Genomic DNA, 10,586 nt, shown 5'->3' on the forward strand with positions numbered 1-10,586 from the left:
TTTGTTCAGCTCCGGCCGCCCGACGCAGCCTCTCGCCCGCTTCGTCTTAGCCATTTCGCGCCTTCGCCCTTTGTGTTTCGCCGACCGTCGTGCTGACGCCTGCCCGCCCGATGAAGTAGCTTGCCTGCAGTGCCCAAACGGTTCGCCCTACTCGCCTTATCGTTTCTCGTGACTCTTGTGCTGCTTTGTCAACCGCCATGCCGCTCGTGAATTGGAGTGACGCGACGCCGGCGGATCTCGCAGGCTTTACAGTGGATTACCTCCGTGAAGAGTTGGCTCGCCGAAACCTCGACGCTACCGGGTCGAAGGAAGAAATAATAAGTCGCCTTATCGCCGACATCGCCCAAAACCGCCCAACGACGCCTCCTTTGCCTTCCCCAGACTCCGCCGCGTCCACCCAGCGTTGCAACGCTGCGCCGCTCCCGCCAAGCCTCAACGCAGCCCAAACTACCGAGTTGCTGACGGGTTTACTTCAGCAGCTCCTTCACGTGTCGCAACGAGCTGCAGCCCCAGTTCAAGTCACTACCCTTCCAGACCTCTCCGCATCGCTTCCTACATACAGTGGAGACGGCAGCATTTCAGCGTCCCACTGGGTTGAAGAGTTGGAACGAACTCGAAACTTGGCTTCGTGGGAACCTTCAACCCTACTCGCCGTCGCCCTGGGCAAACTTCGCGGAGCAGCCGCTGATTGGAAAGCCGTCATCGGTCGTCAATGTCCAACGTGGGAAACCTTCAGACAAGCGTTCCTAGACCAATTCAGTGCCAAGCAAACCTTGCTACAGTGGCAACAAGCAGTCACTTGTCGCGTACAGGCGCACGGAGAAAACCTTGTCAGCTATTCTATGGCGAAGTTTAAGCTAATCTCTGGATGCCCAGTTACCCTCACCGATCCCCAGCGCATAGAGTACGCCCTTCAGGGCATCGCCGACGTGAACCTGGCCACTACTATTGCAGCGCAGCGCCCAGAGACAGTCGCAGCGTATATGGACATTGTAACTCAGCTTGACCAAACATTAAGCCATTCGTCCCTTCGCGCCCCACGCACAGGCTATCCAAGTGCCAAATTACCAACGCCAAGCCCACAGGCACCTCCACGTAGCACAGTGTACACGAACCCCCAGGCTGTGTCAGACAAAACCGGCCGGCCACAGCGCATTTCAGCCCTACCACCAGACCAACGAGAGGCTAGATACCTCACTATCTCAGCTAAGCATGGTGCTCCTGCCTACCGTCCTGGCCAGAACTTGGCCGAAGCTGTGTGTTTTCAGTGCCGTCAAAAGGGACATCTCGCATCCAAGTGCCCGTCTAGATCTACTGCTCCAACATCTACAACACATCTTTCGCCAGCTCTCCACAGCAGCCCTTCCGAGACCCTTGATGGATCTCTGGTTCAGTGTGCTCTTGTCGACGCCACAATTGCTGGGATTGGCCAAGTAGATGCATTTCCAGACAGTGGATCTAAAGTGACACTTGTTTCACGTCGCCTGGTCAGCTCCTTGCCCCTCCTGCCCTGGACTAGACCTCCTCTTGTTGTCGTTGGAGGAACATCAGTAACTCCAGCTGGTGCCATCTGTTTGAAGATTTCTGTTGGACCTATCACCGGGTTGGTCGAAGCAGCCGCCCTCAATAATAATGCTGTGCCACTTATATTGGGTGAAGACTGGTTTTCCTCAAGCCAAGCACAGTTGGTGTTTCAGCCGCCCCTACCAACTGAAATCCGCCATTCTCCAACAGCCACAAGTGTGCCATGCCATGAACGACTGCTGCCACGGATGGCGAATGCTGTTATGATCCAAGGGTCATCTTTCGGTCACTGTGTTCCTGGTCCCCACAGCTCAGCAGGCCTACAGCGGTCGCCGCTACCAGGACCAGACGAGCCCCCGTGGTTGGCACTATCTTGCCACAATGATGTTTCAAGCACCTACAGCCTCTCGTCTACGTCCAACCGAGCTGCTTCCTCGACAATTGAGGTTCACATTGACCCATCCCTGCCTGCGGTGCAGCTAGGTAGCCACTTGCCAGTGCCTCAACAACAGGAACTTATGAGCATGTTGTCAGAACACGCTCAAGTATTCGCTCATGGAGAGGATGACTTGGGCTTGTACGAAGGTGTCGAACATGCAATTGACCTTCTTCCTGACGCCGTGCCATACAGTCGATCTCCCTACCGGTACTCAGCTGCAGATCGTCGTTTTCTTGAGGCCCAGACAAGCACACTCCTTCGCCAAGGCATCATTCTTCCAGCCTTAGGACCTTGGGCATTCCCCGCAGTAGTTGTTAGCAGAGGCAGTAAGAAGCGCCTTTGTGTCAACTATGTGCCCCTAAATAAGATGACTGTGAGTGTTGTGCAGCCACTTCCGCATGCAGATGACATCATGGATGATATTGCTGGTTCACGGTACTTTGCCTGCCTGGACCTAAAGTTTGCTTACTGGCAGATTCGTGTGCGTGAAGAAGACCAAGCAAAAACTGCTTTCATCACCCACCATGGCACTTTCATGTGGACCCGCATGCCTTTCGGGCTGAAGAATGCACCAGCCACCTTTCAGCGAGCCATGCAGTCAATTTTTGCCAACTTACAGTCACACTGCCCAAAGTGCGGTGTGCGAGTCTACCTGGATGATGTTCTGCTTTTCGCGCCAACATTTGATGAGTTTTCTACACTGCTTGACGAAGTACTTTGTCTACTCCACACCAGTGGATTCAAGGTTTCACTCAACAAATGCAAGTTTGGCTTGGAGTCTATCAAGTTTCTTGGATTCATTCTGAGCAAAAATGGCAAGCAACCTGACCCTGCCAAGGTCGATGCCATCCTGAAAATCCCGCAGCCTACGAGCAGCAAAGCAGTTTTGTCATGGCTCCAGACAGCCAACTTCTATCGTCGCTTTGTTAAGAATTTCTCTCGGATTGCAGCACCTTTGCAGAGTCTCATTCGGTCCGAAGAGTTTGTCTGGACCAGTGACTGCGATGAAGCTTTTCGACGAATCCGCACAGCATTAACAGAAGCCCCGGTGCTGGGCCATTTTGATCCAGACGCCCAAACCACTGTCACAACAGATGCCTCAGCAACCGCAATTGGAGCTGTGCTCTCCCAGAAACAGCGTGGCAAAGAAACTGTTATCGAATATGCGAGTCGCGCACTCACTGTCGAGGAGAAGAAGTTGCACAGTAATGTTTGGGAGTGTATCGGTGTGCATTGGGCGGTCACTATCAAGTTCCGCCACTATTTACTTGGCAAAAAATTCTGCTTGCTGACTGACAACTGGACTGTCGCATGCTTGACAGCCAACATCAGGCCGTCACGTCGTTTTACGACCATGCTGATGGATCTTACGGAGTTCGACTTCACAGTGCAGCACCATCCTGGTCGCCAAAACGTGGTTGCTGACATGCTGTCGAGACTATCTGCAGCAGTCCTCCACCAGTCACAGTCACTCGCAAATATGCAAGCAGAAGACAAAGAGTGCCAGGATCTTCGTCGCTCTCTGGCATCTTCCGAACCGTCCGAACATGACATTACCATAATTGATGAGATCCTGTACCATAGTGATGCGACTACAGGTGTACAAACTATCATAGTGCCAGCAAAGATGCGCCAGGCTGTCCTGGAAGTCGTTCATGATGGTGGAGGCCACATGGATGTAACCCGGACACTGGCCAAAGTGAGAGAACGATACTGGTGGCCGAACCTCACACCTTCAGTGACCCGCTACGTCACAGCGTGCCAGATCTGCCAAAGCAGCAACCGCCCAGTGTCTAAAAGTGTTGGAAAAATGGGCCTCATGCCAGTGTCAGACGTTCCTTTCGCCTTATTAGCCATCGATCACATCACAATGCCACCTGCTTCAGGAAAGAAGTACATTTTAAATGTCATTGACTTCGCCACTCGTTTCATTGTCCCAGCGGCTGTGACTTCAACTTCGGCTAAAGAGGTTATAGCGCATTTGCAGTCCGTGTTCTTTAGGTTTGGTTGTGCTGATGACTGCATGTGTGACCATGGTGCAGCTTTTGAATCTCACCAGTTTAAACACTTCATGCGCTTGCACGGTGCAGAGATTCACTACTCGGTTGCATACCGCGCAGCCAGCAACGGCCTTGTGGAAAGAAGCAATGGGACATTAGTCTCCGTTCTTCGGAAGCTGTGTCCCAATGACCCGACCTCTTGGGACAACAAACTTGAAGAAGCTGCTTTTGCCATCAACACAAGCTACAGCGCCAGCAGCCGTTTCTCTCCATTTGAACTACTTTATGGATATGTCCCCAAGCTCCCATATCAACGTCACCGTCCTGCTACAGCCAGGACACTGCAAGACCGTCTCCTAATGTTGTCTCAGAACCGAGCTACTGCAGCAGGCAATACTGAGGAAGCACAAGGGAAACGAAAGACAGCGTATGATCAATCCCATAGGGATCACTCTTTTCAAGTCGGCCAGTTCGTCTGGGTGCGCCGCCAAGAGCCCGTCACAGATGGTACTGGAAAGTTGGCACCTAAATTCAAAGGAATATATCAAATAACCGACCAGAAAACGCCTGTTACATTTGTGGTCAGCCGCATAACTGGTCAAGGGCCCCGGGACCGACCCCAAGACAGGGTAGTGCACGTCTCTCAACTCAAGCACTACGTTCCACCGTACATCGAGCCCTACATTGTAAAAAGCCAAAATTTATCTGTGGGTAACCCATCCAGCTTTCCCAGTGGCGGTAATGAGTTGTCTCAACCACCGGTCTCTCCTGGCCCTGCATTCCTGCCTCCTGCGGTACCCTTGTCCCGACCCCATCGGCAAAGGCGTCCACCCGAACGCTTGAAGGACTATTCTCTCTCGCAGTGAACACATCAAGCAGTGTTTTTTCCTAGACCAAAGGGACTTGGTCAAACTAAGAGGGGCCGGATGTAAGCGGTCTGTCTAGTAGTGCCACCTACCAGCGTCAGCACACAGCCAGCCCTGAAGCCAAGCCGGCCAGGCCTAGTGTGAGAAGTGTGCGCGAGAGTGGAGTGCGTGCGTTGACTGTCGTCGCGTCTAGTCGAGTTCTTGGAGGCGCCATGCCTTCTAATAAAGTGCGTTATTAATTGTATTCTCGAGCCTTAATTACGTTTCGGCCAGCAGCCGACCCTCGCCACCCCTCACACCTAATCCGTCACTCAGTATTGCAACTCTAAACGTTAGAGGGCTGGCGGCTAGGCGTAGGCAGAGTCAAGTCCTACGGTTGGCCACTGATCAAGACATAGACGTTCTAGCTGTCCAAGAGACCAAGGTAGGCGGGGAGGAGGAGACCGGGAACATGGTGCGGCGTTTCACGTCTAGATATTATGCGGTGGTGAGCTACGCGGTAGGGACGTCAGCTGGATGCATCCTGTTTATTAAGAAGTTACCCGACCTTGTGGTTGAAAGTGTATTTTCATGTCAGTCGGGAAGAATGGTTGTTTGCGACTTTGTTTGTGGTGGAGTCGAATTCAGAGTTATGTGCATATATGCGCCAAATGTTGTAGAAGAGCGTGCTGTATTTTTTTCGAATCTTTTTCGGTACATTAGCCGTGATAAGTGCATGATTTTGTTGGGGGATTTCAACTGTGTTTTGAGGGCTCGGGATCGATCCAATAATGCCGGTATTCGAGATAAAAGCAGTCACATACTTTCTAAGTTGATTAGTGATAGTGAACTAGACGATGTATGTGACTGTCTGGAGGGGGAGCGGGAGGTGATGTATACACGATTTCAAGGCAGTAGTCATGCGCGGTTAGACCGCTTGTACATGTCACAAGACATGATTCCAATGTGTCACAGTTATTCTGTCGCACCTGTGTCGTTCTCAGATCACTGCTTGGTGAAGTGTCACATCGGTATGAAGAAGGAATCATCTTTTAACTGGGAACTATGAAAAATTAATGCCTCACTACTAAAAGACGAGCCATTTGTAGAGGCAATACATGAGGCCGTTATGGAAGTATGCGATGAAAGTACTGAAACCATAGCAGAGAAATGGGAATGGTTCAAACAAAAGGTAAAAATGAAAGCAATAGAAAGGTCGAGCTACTTAAAGTTTGAGAGGGAAATGAAAGAACGAGACTTACGAAAGATACTTAATCAGCTGATAGCGCTGGAGTGCGAAGAGCCAGGGGCGTATAAGCAAGATATGCGAACCATCAAAGAAAAAATCGAACAGTTGGAAAAAGAACGCTATCAAGGTGCGATTGTGCGAGCAAGAGCAAACGCATTAGTAGCGGGAGAGACGCCCACCAAAAGGGCACTAGGACTTGAAAAAGCTCATGGTCGACGTAATCATGTCGATAAGATCTCGTGGAATGGCACACTCGTCGATGATAATAAGAGCATAGGCCGAGCGTTTTTAGAGTATTACCAGTCACTGTTTGCATATCAAGAAGCTAATGTAGATGAGTTCAAAAGGGTCTTTCTCAGTCGCATGCCGCGATTGAGTGACGACACGAAGGACCGATTAGAAGGGACTATAAGAGAACACGAAGTCGTAAAAGCAATAAATGATTTGAACAATGGCAAATCACCCGGACCTGACGGTCTGAGCGCTTGTTTTTATAAAGCCTTCAAGAAAGAACTTTCGCCCCTGCTAACAGGCCTGTTTAACGACGCGTATGTGAACAAAGCTTTGCCGCCTTTTTTTGGTAAAGCGCATACCATCTTCATACCTAAGAGTGACAAAGCGGAGAAACTTAGGCTCGTGACATCTTATAGGCCGATATCTTTAACCAATGTCGACTATAAGATTTTCATGAAGGTTTTGGCAGCCAGACTTCAAAGCGTCATCAAAGAAATCGTCGCAGACCACCAAACGTGTGGCATCAAAGGGAGGTCAATTTTTTCGAATATTCACACGATGCGGTGCGTGCTCGAGTGCTGTGACCTCACTTACGATGGCGTCGCAGTGCTCCAGCTTGACCTAGAGAAAGCTTTTGACTGTGTGTCTCATGATATTTTGTTTGCCATCCTGGATCACGTTAATGTAGGTGCCATCATCACTGAGGGAGTGGCATTGCCGTATCAGAACTGCACAACACGTTTAATTGTGAATAAATCATTGGGGGCCCCCATTAACGTCATGCGTTCTGTGCGTCAAGGCTGCCCCCTCAGTCCTCTTTTGTTTGCAGTTTACATTGAAACGATGTGTTTGGCGATAACCGAGAACGATCAAATACGCGGTTATAGCTTGGCAGCCACAGAAGTCAAGCTCCTGGCATATGCAGATGATATCGCCGTGTGTTGTACAAACAGAGAAAGCGTAACGGAAACAATACGCGTGGTGAGACAGTTTTGTGATGTAACGGGCAGTAAAGTGAACTGGGGTAAGTCCCTCGGTGTGTGGCACGGAGAGTGGTCCACGGCCCCGGACAACTTTGCGAATGTGAGCTGGGTGAAAACCCCTACCAAGTATCTCGGTGTTCCCTTGGATAGCTACAAACAGAGCGAGGAATACTGGACGAACCAAATAAAAGAAACAAAAGAAAAAGCAGACAGGTGGAAAGGCATCAACCTGTCCATTTTCGCAAGGGCTACTGTAGGTAATTTGTTTTTCATTACGAAGTTGTGGTACGTCATGCAGACATTGTTTTGTTCAAGGGTAAATGTGCAAAGATTGCACAGAGTGTTCGCCGTTTTTATCTATGACTCTAACTGGGAAAGATACAGCCGAACAAATCTGTTCAGGCGGGTGAAGGAAGGTGGCCTGGGCTTGGCGCATCTTTTTGTACGACAGCTTGTCAATAGATTTTTGTTTTTTCGAGATGTGCGTGATCCTTTTCTGCGTACGGTATTACAGCTCAGATTAAGAGCTGCGCTGCCGGCGCTCATTGTTAGTACCAATAGTATGCCAGGAACGATACGCGGCTATCTTAAAGAGGTAGTCGACAGTGTGCGCTTTCTTTCTGTGCGTTTTTCTTTCGATTATTTATCTGACGTGAAAAGAAAGACATTATATAAAGATGTATGCGATATTATATTTCCAGTGCCATTGTACAGAGCGATATACAGTGGAGGACCAGGACAGGATGTCCTTAAACGGGTGAAAAGAATGGAGGTGCCTACTGGGGCAAAAACATTCTTTTTTAGGCTACACACAGGAACACTGTCAGTGAAGACATTCATGGAAGAACGCGGCTTCCTTGTACCATGGGGCCCACACTGCTTGATTTGCAAGCAACCTGAAACTGTAGATCATGTGTTTTTGCATTGCTGGGAAGGGGTGTACTTCTGGGACGTCCTAAAACGGACAATCAAGAAGGAGTTTCCGTTGAATCCGCATGGGATCAGGTACTTACCGATTGAGAATGAGGACGGGGTTCCATACGACCTAATTATGCTCAATGGTCTCCACTGTTTATGGCGGGCACGAATGGCTGGGTACCATTGCGACCCAGATGCTAGGCCTGCTCGTATTTATTTTCGAGAAAGTATGTCTCGTTTCATGGAAATTAAGAAAATGCAAGATATTGTACCCGATTGGCTGTCGAGGATAGAACCTCTGACAGCTTTAAAAGAATTTTAGTTTGACAACGCCAGTCCATGTTGGGCTGATGGCTTTCATGTTTTTCAGTATGTTCTGTAGGTGTTCTTTTTGTGATGTCTGTTTCTATACTGTGTGCATTGTACATTGTCAAAGACCGGCAATAAATAAAAAAAAATCGGTTCCCGTGGTGTAGTGGTTATCACATGCGCCTCACACGCGCAAGGTCCCCGGTTCGATCCCGGGCGGGAACAAAGCTTTTCGTTTTTATTTCTATTGCGATCGTATACGCACAAAATAAAAGGGGGAGCGAAATACTCTACTCCGTGCTCGGTTCCCGTGGTGTAGTGGTTATCACGTGCGCCTCACACGCGCAAGGTCCCCGGTTCGATCCCGGGCGGGAACAAAGCTTTTCGTTTTTATTTCTATTGCGATTGTATGCGCGCCGAAGAAAAGGGGGAGCGAAATACTCTACTCCTTGCTCGGTTCCCGTGGTGTAGTGGTTATCACATGCGCCTCACACGCGCAAGGTCCCCGGTTCGATCCCGGGCGGGAACAAAGCTTTTCGTTTTTATTTCTATTGCGATCGTATACGCACAAAATAAAAGGGGGAGCGAAATACTCTACTCCGTGCTCGGTTCCCGTGGTGTAGTGGTTATCACGTGCGCCTCACACGCGCAAGGTCCCCGGTTCGATCCCGGGCGGGAACAAAGCTTTTCGTTTTTATTTCTATTGCGATTGTATGCGCGCCGAAGAAAAGGGGGAGCGAAATACTCTACTCCTTGCTCGGTTCCCGTGGTGTAGTGGTTATCACATGCGCCTCACACGCGCAAGGTCCCCGGTTCGATCCCGGGCGGGAACAAAGCTTTTCGTTTTTATTTCTATTGCGATCGTATACGCACAAAAGAAAAGGGGGAGCGAAATACTCTACTCCGTGCTCGGTTCCCGTGGTGTAGTGGTTATCACATGCGCCTCACACGCGCAAGGTCCCCGGTTCGATCCCGGGCGGGAACAAAGCTTTTCGTTTTTATTTCTATTGCGATCGTATACGCACAAAAGAAAAGGGGGAGCGAAATACTCTACTCCTTGCTCGGTTCCCGTGGTGTAGTGGTTATCACGTGCGCCTCACACGCGCAAGGTCCCCGGTTCGATCCCGGGCGAGAACAAAGCTTTTCGTTTTTATTTCTATTGCGATCGTATACGCACAAAAGAAAAGGGGGAGCGAAATACTCTACTCCGTGCTCGGTTCCCGTGGTGTAGTGGTTATCACGTGCGCCTCACACGCGCAAGGTCCCCGGTTCGATCCCGGGCGGGAACAAAGCATTTCGTTTTTATTAATATTGCGATCGTATACGCACAAAAGAAAAGGGGGAGCGAAATACTCTACTTCGTGCTCGGTTCCCGTGGTGTAGTGGTTATCACGTGCGCCTCACACGCGCAAGGTCCCCGGTTCGATCCCGGGCGGGAACAAAGCTTTTCGTTTTTATTTCTATTGCGATCGTATACGCACAAAAGAAAAGGGGGAGCGAAATACTCTACTCCGTGCTCGGTTCCCGTGGTGTAGTGGTTATCACGTGCGCCTCACACGCGCAAGGTCCCCGGTTCGATCCCGGGCGGGAACAAAGCTTTTCGTTTTTATTTCTATTGCGATCGTATACGCACAAAAGAAAAGGGGGAGCGAAATACTCTACTCCGTGCTCGGTTCCCGTGGTGTGGATTCCACTGCCGGCCGCGAAAGCCTACGGACGTGTTTTCATGTGCTCCAACGGGGCGGTCTTAGCGGCTCAGTCGAGCCGCGGTAACAGGAATGCTGCTATGGATTGCCAAGATTACCAAGTCATTTTGCCGCCTCTGCCTACAGGACCATGCGTAGCCAACACGCTATTTCTTCACGGAGACGTAAAGGCAAGACCCTACCGAGTTGAGGATTTCCGAGACACGCTGGTTCGCCTGGGAGTGCTCCCCGAGGTTGACGCCTTGGGGGCCTTCCAGATGAACCACGTGTGGGCAGTTACGTTTAGAAGCCCAGAGGCAATGAAGAAGATGCTGGACTTCGGTGACATAATGGTGAAGGAGCGTCGCTGCCTGGTGGTCAACCCAGACAGCCAGGATGT

General features: G+C 50.3%; 10 non-coding genes across 10 annotated transcripts; all 10 read left to right on the forward strand.

Moving 5' to 3' along the window:
- Positions 1-8,653: 8,653 nt before the first annotated feature.
- On the forward strand, positions 8,654-8,726 carry Trnav-cac (transfer RNA valine (anticodon CAC)). Its single transcript has one exon. It is a non-coding gene; the product is annotated as a tRNA-Val (tRNA).
- A 79-nt stretch (positions 8,727-8,805) lies between these two features.
- Positions 8,806-8,878, forward strand: Trnav-cac (transfer RNA valine (anticodon CAC)). Its single transcript has one exon. It is a non-coding gene; the product is annotated as a tRNA-Val (tRNA).
- Positions 8,879-8,957: 79 nt separating this feature from the next.
- Trnav-cac (transfer RNA valine (anticodon CAC)) lies at positions 8,958-9,030 on the forward strand. Its single transcript has one exon. It is a non-coding gene; the product is annotated as a tRNA-Val (tRNA).
- A 79-nt stretch (positions 9,031-9,109) lies between these two features.
- On the forward strand, positions 9,110-9,182 carry Trnav-cac (transfer RNA valine (anticodon CAC)). Its single transcript has one exon. It is a non-coding gene; the product is annotated as a tRNA-Val (tRNA).
- A 79-nt stretch (positions 9,183-9,261) lies between these two features.
- Trnav-cac (transfer RNA valine (anticodon CAC)) lies at positions 9,262-9,334 on the forward strand. The gene has a single exon. It is a non-coding gene; the product is annotated as a tRNA-Val (tRNA).
- A 79-nt stretch (positions 9,335-9,413) lies between these two features.
- On the forward strand, positions 9,414-9,486 carry Trnav-cac (transfer RNA valine (anticodon CAC)). Its single transcript has one exon. It is a non-coding gene; the product is annotated as a tRNA-Val (tRNA).
- Positions 9,487-9,565: 79 nt separating this feature from the next.
- Trnav-cac (transfer RNA valine (anticodon CAC)) lies at positions 9,566-9,638 on the forward strand. The gene has a single exon. It is a non-coding gene; the product is annotated as a tRNA-Val (tRNA).
- Positions 9,639-9,717: 79 nt separating this feature from the next.
- On the forward strand, positions 9,718-9,790 carry Trnav-cac (transfer RNA valine (anticodon CAC)). Its single transcript has one exon. It is a non-coding gene; the product is annotated as a tRNA-Val (tRNA).
- A 79-nt stretch (positions 9,791-9,869) lies between these two features.
- On the forward strand, positions 9,870-9,942 carry Trnav-cac (transfer RNA valine (anticodon CAC)). Its single transcript has one exon. It is a non-coding gene; the product is annotated as a tRNA-Val (tRNA).
- A 79-nt stretch (positions 9,943-10,021) lies between these two features.
- Trnav-cac (transfer RNA valine (anticodon CAC)) lies at positions 10,022-10,094 on the forward strand. Its single transcript has one exon. It is a non-coding gene; the product is annotated as a tRNA-Val (tRNA).
- Positions 10,095-10,586: the final 492 nt, after the last annotated feature.

This window comes from Dermacentor silvarum, chromosome 5 (genome assembly GCF_013339745.2).
Source record: "Dermacentor silvarum isolate Dsil-2018 chromosome 5, BIME_Dsil_1.4, whole genome shotgun sequence".
In the NCBI taxonomy this organism is placed as follows: Eukaryota; Metazoa; Arthropoda; class Arachnida; order Ixodida; family Ixodidae; genus Dermacentor; species Dermacentor silvarum.